This window comes from Phoca vitulina, unplaced genomic scaffold (assembly GCF_004348235.1).
Source record: "Phoca vitulina isolate PV1807 unplaced genomic scaffold, GSC_HSeal_1.0 scaffold37, whole genome shotgun sequence".
Taxonomy (NCBI): domain Eukaryota; kingdom Metazoa; phylum Chordata; class Mammalia; order Carnivora; family Phocidae; genus Phoca; species Phoca vitulina.
Genome location: NW_022589740.1, coordinates 19,439,372 through 19,453,609, shown reverse-complemented (window position 1 = coordinate 19,453,609; position 14,238 = coordinate 19,439,372).

Sequence of the window (14,238 nt, the reverse complement as noted above, 5' to 3'; positions counted from 1 at the left end):
CTTGATTCTCTCCTCTAAATATAACAATACAGTTTTGGCATCTCATTAATAAACATGACAGCATTTATTAACACTGCCATGTAACTAAAGTAAAACTTCATCAATTCAAATCTCAAGGAACCAGAAGTAATCAAGCTAGAACTAAACAGGAACAAATTATCTGACATCATATTTTAGTGGCAGGAGAGCTGAGAAGCTAAACAACTTGCTGTTTCTGTCAAACAATCTTGATTACTTGTCAGTGTGGAAGAAGTCAGTAGAGTATGGAATGAAAGGTTAATTTACTTGCACTCACATAACCTCTCCCTCTCTTCTTATTGACAAATAACCAAGGTCATTAATTGAAGTTTGCAAATCAATTTCTATGAATTCATGGCTCAGAGAATCTTGTACTTTAAATTGCAAATATAATAGTATTTGAGGTTTTCTATGCCAAAATATTCTATACTAAATTACTTACTATTATTTTTATTTGGTGACAACTTTATTAAATGTTTATGGACAAAAAAAGTATACATTTTTGTTAGCTGTTCCTCAGAATTCTAAAAGAAATGTTTACTCAATTGCTCTTCTTTTTTTCATTCACAAAATCCTTCCTTCCATCCTTCCTTCCTTCTTTCCTTCCTTCCTTCCTTCCTTCCTTCCTTCCTTCCTTCCTTCCTTCCTACTTTCTTTCCATCCTCCCTGCTTTCCTCCCTCCCTCCCTTCCTATGTAAGACATACTAAAACATTTTTAGGTGCAATGTAAGACATATACTACCCTTTTCTTTGATATGTAATAATGTAGCATCACTTGAAAAGCTAACACATGATTTCATCTTCTGTATCAGGTGGACATTAACAGTGAGTATTAGGCAATAGTAATTAAAAGAAAAGCAGCTGGCATTTATTTAATACACTGTGTACACATTATTACCTTCAAATCGTACAACCCTTTAAAGAAGGCACTTTTATCTTTACATTATAGGAATATAAAGCTCACAGAAAAATCACAATGCTAGCGTTAAACGCCAGAATTTTCACCCAGCTCCTTCTGAGTCCAAAGTCAGAGCTCTTAATATCATACACCATTGCTATTTATAGGAACAAAGTGGAAAAGAATGACAGAAATCATTTCTCCAACTTGGATATCAATTTATTGTTTCTCATATTCTAGGCACTGATTGAAAATTATAAAACAAAAACTCCTTCCTTTCTTGATTCCTTCCTTCTTATATAACCATGTCTTATTTTTTCTATTCTGATGCTTTGATCTGGGGCCTTGCGGACCCTGGAGGGTGTCAGCTGATCCCAGGGTTAAGCAATTCCTAGAGACAGTAAATGACTCATCCAGAGCATGCCTTTCAAATGCAAACCAACCAATCCAGAGCCTGTATCCCCAACAGTGTTTTTTATCAGGCTCTCAGTATTTGCAGGTCTACTATCCACTTTCCCTTATCATCCCAGGGCCAGGTGCCAGACAACTATGAACAGTCCCTACCCAGAAATGCACACTGAAATTGTTCGGACTAGCCAATCCTAAATGTTTACCCTGCCACCTGTCTCTGCCTCCTGACCGACCCAGTGCTTCCCTGTGTAGCTCTCCTGTGGTGTGGCATGCCTCCTCTCCTGGGATTCATGAGTAACAGACTTTCTTTTCAATGTCAGCAGTCTTACTTGTTGGCCTTACCATACCTGAATAATAATAAAACCTATTAAAACTCATTCTTTCTTTAATTTTTCTTTCTTTGTTCTCTCTCTCTCCTCCCCTCTCTCTCTTTCTTTCCTGTGCAGAAACCAGTAGCTATTTAAATGAACTACTATCAAATTAGCGAAGTGTTGTACTGTCTTGGCTGGACTACATAAAATGAATTTTAGTAAAATGAGTACTATGAATTTTCAATGGACATATGTTCTTTCATATTTAATAATCTTGAGTGTGAAGAAATACTTCTAAAAACTGCCTTGAGTTATCTAAACTTTAGATGAGTGGGTCAGTCTTTAAATATCAATTATATTTTTAGAAATACGGGAAAATTATTCACTAGAGCCCTTAAACAACAGCATATGTTCTTTCCTTCCCATTAACTATAGATAAATACCAAGTTTAAATGTAAACTTTGTTTGGCTGCTAAGACAAAATATGGGTACAAATTTTTGAAATGGTGCCAACCTCACTCTACCCTCAATTTAGAAAAGAGAATGAAAAAAATTTGCTGAAACCAAAGAACCAAGTGAATTGACTTTAAAATCCTTTTCTCAGCACCTTAAGAAAAGCCATTTTTAATTAGAATTTTTTTCGTGCCAATTACAGAGAATACTTGTGAACTTTATTTTATTTGGATAGCTTATTTTTTTAAATGTATATTTTGGATTTTTTGTGTTTATTTTTTTGTTTTGTGGAATTCTGTTTTCACTTAAGTTTTAGCCCAATTCTGGGTTTCATTCCTGACTTTAAGTTTTCTAAGTTGTCCTCAATTATATACTATTATTTATTTTTCAATTTCCTGTGTGCTTGTGATCCACTTACTCACCCTTTCCTTTTCTTGTGGAGCTGATACTCTCTCAAACCCACTCATTTTCTCTTTTATTCATTTATCAAAAATTTTCTGGGCACTCATCATCTGCCAGTAATAATTCAAGACCCCCAGGGACATAAGGATGACAAAGGATGTTCTGGAGGAGATGAAAAAAAGAAAAGAAAGTCAATAATTCATTAAGGCAAAGGTGAAAATTGTTGTAATGAAAGTAAGTAGTAAATATGTGAGATCAATGACCTCAGGAATGGGATAAGGGAGACTTTCATGGAGGTGCTGCTGATAGAGGGAAGTGTTATAGGACAAAAAGACATTTTGCAGGGAGACGGGGGGGGGTGGGGGGTGGGTAAAGAGCATCTATGACAAAGTTACCAGAATTCTCCAATGCAGCAGTGTATTTTGAAAGGTGCAAAGTAATGATGGTGGAATAGAAGTGCAGAGAGGCTGGAATGCTGGTAATACTAAGTTTACTCTCTTCCCACATCTATTTTTCAAGTTGCTCTGACCTGTCCCAACTTCTAAAACGTTGCTTCTGTGGACTATTTCTCCAGACTTCTTTTCCATTTTGGTTTCTATTTGGGTTCAGCTAAGAGTTGGTATTGGTAGGAGATAGGAGTATAGAAAGGGAGAGTAGAGGTGCATCATTTCCTCACTCCCTCCCTAATTCAGTGCAGACATTCTGGCAGAAGCTATATCCCTTCATGATGGTACTTTCCCCCTTGGTGGTCCCTCTTCCATGTTTCCAATTCTCACGGGGTTCCAGTAATTTCCTTCCTCCCTTGTCTCTTTGATCCTAGTGATGGCAACTGACTTCCCACTATTTCTACTTCCAAATTTAATTACGAATGGCCTTTAGAATACCAACTATTTTTTTTAAATCTTGTTTTAACCAATTCAATATAACCTTGGCTTTCAGTATATTTGTAAAAATAAATAAACACAAAAACAGGAAAATTAATGGTGGGAGATAAGCAAAAGAAAGTTTTTTTAATCCCTGAATTTCACACATGATTTCTGGATATGGGGGTCAACTCTGGCTATGAGCAAAGGCAAAGGGGCAGCTGATTTTTTTTTTTTAATCAGAACTAAATACAAAGTCTAGTAGAAACATTCAGAGATACAGAAGGTTGGGTGTCTAGGTGGAGGATATTATCACCATAGAAACAAAGACAGCAAGACACCATAGGCGGGGTCTTTCTGAAAGAAAGTACTCTAGCTGTGTCCTTTTTCTTTCTTATTTGACCTTGGGATAATAACTGCCTAACCTGTTCACACAGAAGGTCAACAAACAGCAAAACCAACCAGAATTATTTGAAAACAAGATTAACTTCTGAAGAATACTGAAGACTAGCTGGGATGAAAATATATAACAAAGACCAGGCTGTTGGTGCCCCATTATCTTCTCAAACCTCATTCCATAAATTCCATTTCCTGAAAGAAAATATATGTAGTTCATAGGTTAGGTAAAATGAACAGGGCAAAGCAAGCAGCCAAGATTACAAACATCATAAACTATACTCCCTGAGATGCAACCTCAAATTTGCTCCTTAAACTCATCTATAAGAATATATGAGGATCCCAGGCTTTTGCCTGCCCCCAAATATGTAACACCAGCCAAGGTAATCATAACTGATAATAATTGATAATGACTGAAGATAAAAATAAAAATAACTGATGAAATGAAAAATCCCAAGGGTATATGAGCCTCTGTGTATGCATTATGATTATCTGTAAAATAAACATCTATGAGACCCAAGCATTATGAAAGAGAAATAAACTGAGTAATCTACACCAGAGAACACAGAATTAATGGACCAGACAGAATAATAACATAACTTAAGCATAATAATTGCCTTTACAGAGATAAAAAGAGTGGAAATATAAAACAAAACGAAAAGCAGTTGTAATTAAAAAAAAGAACCAAGTAGAACCACCGGATGTGAAAAATATGTGTAATTGTTAAAATAAAGAACTCCATGGAGGTACTGAACAGAAGAATGTTTCCAGAGAGGAAATGCACTATTGAGTGATACATCGTGTCAAAAAATTCTTCCAAACACATCTGGGATAAAGAGATGGAAATAATGAATGAAAGAGGAAAAGAGAGATAGGAATGAAGTACGTGTTTTTATACCTATTTTAAAAACCCTCCAGAGGAGCAGAAGAAGGGAATATAATTTTGAAAGGTAAAAATATTTGAAAAATGATGTCAGATAATTTTTCAGAATTAGTCTTAAAATCTCCAATTGAAAGAGTTTATAAAATATCCAACAGGATAGGGTAAGACACACACACACACAGAGTTTAGTAAAATTTTAAAAATATCAAATACAAGTAGAAAACTCTGAAAGCATCCAGGAAGCAAAAATATTGTACATACCAAAAGAATACAGTAAATGAAAAAGGCACAGAAAATTATTTGCATACTGCTGACAATAAATAAAAAAGAACCTTGAACCTACCTGCAATTTCATACCTAGTTGCATATCATTTAAAAGAAAAGTGAAATAAGTATATCATCAACATATGAACAATAAGCCAAAATTGAAATAAAGAACAATTCTCCACTTTCAAGCAACTTCTGGAAGAAGGGCACCCAAAAAAGTTGACACAAATCTTGGAGGTTACTTATAGAAAGTCAGGTTGAGAAAATACCTCAGTAGATGAGCAATAACTAAAAATAAGGTAAAATAGTATATCCACGAAAATTCAGAACTAAAACTCCAATGAGAGGGAAAGACTGCAGGGAAATGAAAGCAGGCCATGGTATTACCAATTTGAAAGCAAGGCACATGCTCTAAGAACTTTTAGAAACTGAGAGGAAAAAGTCAACAAGGTGAGTCTTGTTATGAGAGGACTGACTACTAGTTGAACAGAAACAGAACATAGTAGATCAGCGGAAGGGCAGTTAGTGCAGGCAAACAAAGTGAGGAAAAGTAAAAACTTAAAATAAATATAATGTATGATATAAGATAGCAGAAATAAGCTCTAATATAAAAGTAATGACAATTTAACTCAAATAAAGAAAGATCTCCCATTAGATAAAACCAAAATTCAGGAATAGGTTGTCGACAAGAGAGAAATTTAAATCAAAGATGGAAACAGATATACGGGACACAATAAGCTCAAATAAAACAAGAGCAGAATTTGACATTGACAGAATGTACATGAAAGCAGAAAAACAACAAAACCATTATAAAGAATAAACAGAAAAGTTTTATAATGATATTTCATATACACTTACCCACATTCACAATCCCAGAAAGAGAGAGTGAATGACTTTACACTTCAGAGAAGATACACATCATTTTCTAGCATCCGTGTTACATTCATAAAAGTCATTCATAGAATAATTCTCAGAAAAAGCATCAAAATAAATTCCAAGATTCAACATCCTACAATGTTCTTTTTTATAATGCTATGAAATTATAAATTGATAACAAAAGCAAAACTACAAAAATTCATGTATATAGAAACCGAAATGTATATTAAATAGCCCTTGCCTTAAAAGCAAACTCATCATCATCCATATGGGTGTGGTTAAAGCACTTCTTGAAAAGATACTGTGATATTGTGATTTATAGTAAGAAATATATATTTCTGGCACAGAGCTCCTAAAACACTTGGAATTTCTTAAGTGCTGAGAGCTATAAAAGCATCTTTTGCTATTCTAATGAGGCCGCCTGTGGGCCACACCTAAAGATGGAGGCTGATTGCCAGGAAAATCAACAATGTGATTAGGCTAGAACTTTTGGTCCCACTCCCTGAGCTCCAGAGAGAGAGGGGCTGAAGGTTGAAGCCATCACCAATGGCCAGTGGTTTAATCCATCATGCCTATGTAGTGAAGCCTTCATAAAACCCCAAAAAGATGGGGTTCAATTGAAAAGTAACATAACCTGTGCACCTGAGTTACAATAATAACAATTTTTTTTTAATGATAAATATTTGCACCCTTGGACAATATAGTGAACTTTTACATATACTTCAAAATCCCTAGTTTCACTGCTAAATCACCCCCTGAATGTTCTTTAGAGGAGAGCATCCACAGACGCTGTGCAGCTCTACCTGTGTGACTCTGCCTTCCTCAGAACATGGCACTTAGGGGGTAAGGGAGCACCAGTGTCCACTCTAGGCAATCCTGCCACTAGCACTGAGGCAAGAAAGGCTCATCTGGAGCCCAACCGACCTTCTTTCCATCAGCCCCACCTCACCAAAGGTCTCCCTGGTTCCTCTTGTGCTCCAGGTTTAGCCATTAGGATTATGAGTTTGTCTTTCGTTTCTCTGAAATGTTTTATGATTCTCCTATATTGATATTTGATTTTTTTTTTAAGATTTTATTTATTTATTTGACAGACAGAGACACAGCGAGAGAGGGAACACAAGCAGGGGGAGTGGGAGAGGGAGAAGCAGGCTTCCCACCGAGCAGGGAGCCCGATGCGGGACTCGATCCCAGGACCCTGGGATCATGACCTGAGCCGAAGGCAGCCGCTTAATGACTGAGCCACTCAGTCGCCCAATATTTGATTATTTTTAATTAAAGCTGGACCTCAGGTTGAGAGTCATGACTTAGAGGAAGCCAAATTTTGATCCAAAAGAATTTATTAAATTAAAAAAAAAAAAATGAGTCTTACCAACATTTCCTGCTGGGAAACACAAGCTTTGTCTAGCAAATCGACTTTTAAAATAAACTTCTTTTTTCTAGAGATTTATTTATTTATTCTTAGAGAGAGAGGGAGCACAAGCGGGGGGAGGGGAAGAGGGAGAGGAGAATCTCAAGCAGATTTCCCGTTGACTGAGGAGGCCTGTGCGGGGCTGGGTCTCAAGACCCCGAGATCATGACCCGAGCCAAAATTGAGTCCTATGCTTAACCAACTGAGCCACCCAGGCACCCCTTAAAATAACCTGTTCAATAATATTTTGTGTAGCTTCTAATGCAGATCAAAAAGAAAAAAGTATATCTATTCTCTCATATTTTATAAAACTTCTTGGGGCTACATTTAGAGAGTACCTCATGTAGTAAAAGTAGTCACTTAGGAAAGCTTACTAATGTATGAAGATATAAATATCATACATAGATATCATTGAGTACAAGAAGAAAGAATGATGAAGGTTTATTCTGTTATAGTATTGATATTCTGGGTTATGGGAAAATATTACATACAAGAATGAGACTTATTAGTATTATACAATATTAAAATTTGGCATTAAGATTAAAAATGATTAAAAAACTTTAAAGTTGAAATGTATCTCAGGACCATGGTTCCAAAACCTAACTTTATATACGATTCAATGGAGGTCTTTTTAAAAAATATTTTTCCTAGACCCTAGCCAGACCAAGCTATTGAGACAGAATATACAAAATTTTTATAAAGGTATCTCTTTAGCAATGTTTTATTATGAAAATTATAACTGAAAAAATTTACAGTGAATACCCATCACCTAGATACCACAATTAACATTTCAGTATACTTGCTTTATCATACATCTACCCCTCAGATATCCATATGCATTTCAAAGTAAATTTCAGACATTGGCATACCACCTCCTAAATACTTCGGCATGCATGTCATTAACTAGAGTTCAATATTTATCTCTCTTTTTCATCTTTTCAGTTAAATTTAATATACAGAGCAATGTGCAAATCTTCAGTGTACAACTCAGTGAGTTTTGATAAAGGTAATCTTATGTATTGTCATCGTGCCAGACGTGTTGGTGGTTTACCACTCAATGTTCTGTTGAAATGGTCTGCCATACAGACCCATTTCAGGCACAGAAACAAAAATCACCTATAGCTTAATGAATGGTACAGAATGACTCTCTCAAAAACGTATGTTTACTAACCACAAAGAAATGACTTGAAATTCAGCTCTTTTAAGGCAGATCACAAATGTAACTTCAGTCTGTCCCAAAATCCCCCATGGGGAATTTCTCATTCTACGAAATTACGAATAGACATATGCAGAATAATCCCATAGATAAATATATAGATGCATTGTACCACTCATTGAATTACCTTGCTCTGCAATCTAATTTGGTTTTTTGTTTACTTAAATTAATCCACTACTCCCTGAGTTCTTGGAGATTATGTCACAAAGCACAGTGCATTGTCCTTATTAGGCCCTTAATACATGAGGGCTGAGTTATTTGAAACTGAAATTTTGGCATGGGGACCTATTTCTATGGTTCAAAGGGTCTTTCAGTGTCCTTAGTAGATATTTGATTCTACCAGATATTACGGTGCTTGCCTCATGAATAATTCAATTAGAATGTTTTGTTTACAATGAATAAGATGTTTCTTGTTGTTCAAACATTATAAAATAAATAGCAATTGCAGTTAGAGGAGAGGATTAATTCTTAGTTTTAGCAATTTTGCTGGAAAAAATTTACTCTCTTAGAGTAGGTTGACCATCTGTAAACTGTTGTTTATGGCACTGTTTACATTTTATCTCTAAATGAAAATTTTCAAGGAGCCCAAAACAATGGCATGAGAAATTGAGCTGTCATCTAAAAGGTGCTCACCAGCCTAGGGCTCCTGTTTCCAACATCCCGACCTTTGCTCCTGACCTGGGGAGCTAATAGAGCGACTGTTATGTACAATACTGTAATGAGTCAGTTTTCTCTTTACAGCTATGTAACCCCCAGTGGCTATAAGTGGATTTGCCAACATTGCATGTGTGGAGAAGCAAACATACCTCCCTGAGTACAGAAATTTGGTAATTATGCTTTGTTGCACCCCATAGCATAGCTCATCTGTGGATAAATAGAGACTTTCATTCAACAGAGCTATAAACCTGGCAACTTTCAAAAACACCACATTTGTGTTAAGAAGAAAATGTCCTAAAAAAGAAATTTGAGTAAAATATATCTGTTCAAATTTAAGAGTAAACAGGCTTGATCATAATCAACTGAATTATTTGGGTATATCTTCAATATGAATGATGATAAAACGATCTATTGCATTTTGCTATAAATGAACAATAAAACAATTAAAGTGTTTGTTAAAACTATATAGATGAGAAATCTATATATCTGTTATATTCCATTTTTGAGTTTGGCTCAACATTCCCATCAAATTATATAACATTTCATGTTCTAACTTTTTAAATATTCATCTCTGGCAAAGAAAAAAGGAAAGCATGGTAAACATTCCTTTTTAGAAGGTTGCACTGAGCAAAATGTTCCAAAATAAGCTATAAATGAATTAGCTCAAGGGTGGAAAATTCAATTTAAATAATAAATTAGAAACATATCAGAAATTAGATTCTTATGTTTTAGGGTAGCTCTAAAAACTTATTTCTGCCCAAGCCTGTTAATGCTGCCAATGTTATTCAATCATATTTAAGTTAAACTGCAAATTAGTTACTGAATACATATTTGATTTACATGAATTCCATATTTGTCAATTTTCTGATAAAATTAATAGCTAAAATGTTCTACTGATAACCATGCTAGTAGATGAATCAGTATCCACTTTAATAGTTTAACCTCTATTTAAAACCACTATAATCAATCCTTGACATAGAAATATTTCTGAATTAAATATTTCAATAATAAGATGATAGGACCAGGTAATTGGTAAAACTTTAGTTATATAGTACTAGTATTCTTTTTTTTTTTTTTTTTTGCAACATAATAAAAGCTTATCGGAAAAGGTTTAAATAAGCTATGGAGATAGCCTGTGTTCTCTGTTTTACTAAAATTCTTTGAAATGTTCTGGAGAATGTTTATAATGTAAATCTAATTATATGGTAGTAACTGTGATTTCTCTTTTGCATGTGGGGATAACTAAATGTCAAAAAGGTAAAGCCTAGGCTGCCTAAGTGACTGCAGGCTGACAGCCCAAATCATCCCAAAGTTGGTTGTTTTTACCATGTATATTCTTAAAAACATAACATCCCTTGGTAATTTTAACACAAATTTCCTTCAACAGGATTAGAGTATGATTTATTGTTCTTATGTTTTAGTGGCTTTCATAGGATGTTGTCAGGGGTTTACTATTTTGCTTGCTTTTGAAAAAGAGAGATCATGAATGGAGGCTTTAGCAGAAAAATGACTCCCCATTTCTGAAAATGTGCCCAGTCAGACATATTTTAAGTAATGGCTGCCAGGCAATTTCAAGAGGAAGGTAATTCTTTCACCCTTCAACTTAACCATCAAAGGAAAAAGCTGTCCTGTTGGTAAGCACACACTACCCTTTATAACAAGATTCAAGTGAGCATAGGCAGGCAATTAGACAAGTAATAGATTCTTAAATTGTGAATATGAAATCTAAGAGTTCAAAAGCAACTGTAGAAAATACAAAGAAACAAAGAGAAAAAACTAGATGTGCATAGTAGACAATCCCAATAAAGCATCACTCTAAGAGTGCTGGGGATTAGTTTAAGATGGTCCATTCCATATGGGAAGGTAAAGGAAAGCCCAGCTGAAACACTGTTGGGGTGGACTCTGACTGTGTGTAAATACTAGGGGTCTCTTAAGACCCATGTTGGCTGTTAATAAAGCTTTTAGTTTTTAAGTACATACGCAGGAAGAGGGCCAGTCAGGTGACCTTGTTGAGCTGGATTACTTGGTGAGAGGGCAGAAGCAGAGGCTAAGCACCAAGCACAAACCATATGCAAATAAACTTTAAGCAGCTGCAAAGTAATTGTCTTTCATCAATCCTTGGGTGTTCTAATGAGTTATTAAAATGGATGAGCCTTTACTTCTCCACCCAAAAGAAGTTGGGGAGAATCAGTGTGATTTGTGATTCATACATCATCCTCTAGCTTTCTGGAACTTTTAATTTTTTTTTTTTTTTTTTTTTTTTTACATCCCCAAGTGATATCTCTTGAAAATGACTGTCTTCACCCATGGATCTGACTCCAGCACTTGAAGCTCAAACTTAAAAAAGAAAATCTGCCTTGTGAGACATATATTTATAATCCAGGGCTACCAAATGTACTGCCTTGACATTACTTGCATATTTCTGAATTTGAGCCAAATACATTCCATGACCTATGCTGGATACGTTTTCATTTTTCCATTTTGGGTGAGTTTTACATCTGCTGTAGTTTGGGCAGATGTGTATTTGAGGTTATCTTCATGCTTCAGAAAAGCCAAAGATCTCCTGCGTTAAACTGAAATTCTTGGAGACTGCCTGTGAGTCACTACATATGTTTGTGGGCAGCTGTTTTATGTGGCCAAATTTGAAGCACTGACTTAGAGCTGGTATATTCTACCATATGGAGAAGTGGTTTCCAGCCAAAACATTTAATTAACAGTGAATGGAGATGACCCTGTCTTTGCTTTGCTGCATGTAAGTGCTGAACACAGTGACAAAGTGAAGACAAGTGCACTTGCATAGCAGACCAGGTGCCTGCCCCTTCCCATCTGGTCATGATAACACCAAATCCTATTTTTACCATCCTCTCTCGCTCCATCTTATTGCACTCCATATGGAGACAGGCAATAGATACATGGAAAAATATACATATTTGGGAGCAAATAACACAATTTGATTGGCAATACTTGCCTCTTACAGGATTAATCTGAGACAACTGAGCTGAAAGCAGAAAATAGGGAAATACGAAAACCATAAGCTTGATGTCATAAGTGCAGGTGTTTTGCGATTATTTTTATAAATGCTTTTTAAAAGGCTGAATCCATTAGCACTGAAAATTCCATTGAGTTATAAAGCAATAAAAGAGGAATGGAAGGGGGAATATATCCAAAACCTGTGATACAACTGCCCATTTCTTGACCTTTTTCTAGTTTTTGAGGCATAATAAAAAAACATGATAAATAAAAGATGCAGAGGTTATGGGGCATCAAAAAGAACAAAACATAATCATCCATTATGATAAGATCATCATTTCATGGAAGAAACCCTTAAAGTATTATCAAAAAAGAAGAGACTATCACCATAGGTTACACTGAATAATATTCTTATGAAAAGATCAGTCATAACAGCTAATACCAAAGGCAGAACATGCCTCAGTAATGAATCCCATGATATTCCCATGAACAAAAAGAACCAGAAGAACAAATGTTGTCAATGCTAATAAAGAAAAAAAGAATAGTTCAAAAAAGGAATGCCTCTTTAAATTAGCAGCATCGCCTCTTTTAGAATGCAAGGTTAACAATTACCAATCAGACCTACATTGTCTGATACACTTCACATTTCATTAACCAATTTCCTCCCTTAGTCCAAGTTTTGAAAAAAATAATTCTGGACATTATTATGATCAAAGAGAATTTATTGGACCTTAAAAATCCTCCTAGCTCTTTACATCTGGTTGTCAAATCTACCTGTATTTTTCATGATCAAGGAAACTGTATGCGCAGTCATTGAAACAAAGCATCAGAAGTTCTCACGTCAATTCCATCTCTGTATTATTTTAAAAAACAGTAGACATGTTTGATTTCCTGGATGTCATCATAACCTTTATAATTAAAAGGTATTTAAAGTAGTCAATTGTTTTTTTGTTTTTTGTTTTTTTAAAGTTTTTTTTTTTTTTTAAGGTTTTATTTATTTATTTGACAGAGAGACACAGCGAGAGAGGGAACACAAGCAGGGGGAGTGGGAGAGGGAGAAGCAAGATTCCCGCCGAGCAGGGAGCCCGATGGAGGGCTCGATCCCAGGACCCCAGGATCATGACCTGAGCCGAAGGCAGACACTTAACCAACTGAGCCACCCAGGAGCCCCAAAGTAGTCAATTGTTTTTGAATTACAGAATGCCGAATAACATTTGCCTGTCTTACTTTTCTAATTTTCACTAAAATGAGCTGTGCGTTAGTGCTGGGAAGGCATATTCTGAGTAGATAAAGGCAATTTTTTTCCTAAGTTTTTTTGGGGGGGGCACTTGCAAGCAAACAATCTTTAAAGGTGGATTCATTTAAAAAAAATCATTGTGGTTAAATAAATATTAATTACATGAAGATACACTCATGGATTTTGTAAAAGGCACATTTTAAAAGCAGTGATCAAAAATGACTGTTTGCTTCAATCACCCCATTCAGTTAGTGGGACTGGTGTTTCTCTCAGTGGGAGCTGCCATCATAATGACACTTCACAGTAGGAACCCAGTTGGATGATGCGAAGTAGGATGGAAAAGAATGTCTTTATGTTCAGAAAACATCCCAAATCAGAAAGATTCCAAGCTGTAGCGAAAGAGTCCCATGATTTATCTTCAGAGGCAAGCACTTTGTTAACTGAACAAGTTCTAACCAGATGTTAATTGAGCATAAAATTACAAAACTTGGCTAGCATCACGGCAGATTGTAAATCCACTGGGTAGAAGCTAGGTTGACCTCTGTGTCCTACATTGCACCTAGCATGATTTGAGTAGTCTATAAATACTGAGTAAATGCAACCGGGAAATATTTGAAGTTCAAAAATTACTTCTAAAAAGAAAATTCCATGTTTGGTCATATTTTCTCACCAATATTTTATTAGTAGTAATTGTTACAATATTCTGCCATTTACAAAATACTTTCAAGATGCGTTAATACATCTAATCCTTACTTCAATACTACAGGTTGGTAGCATTTCCCCTATTTTATAGACAAAGAACATGAGAGCTAGCAAGCTTTTCCAAAAAAAGGAGGGGAAAAGTGTACTATGAAGTAGCAGAGTTATTAAGTGAACCATACTCTTTGAGTTATTATGTGAACCATACTCTTTGCTCAGAAATCTCTCTGAAGGAAATCTCTCTGAGATTGTCACAATGCCCCTTAACCTAAT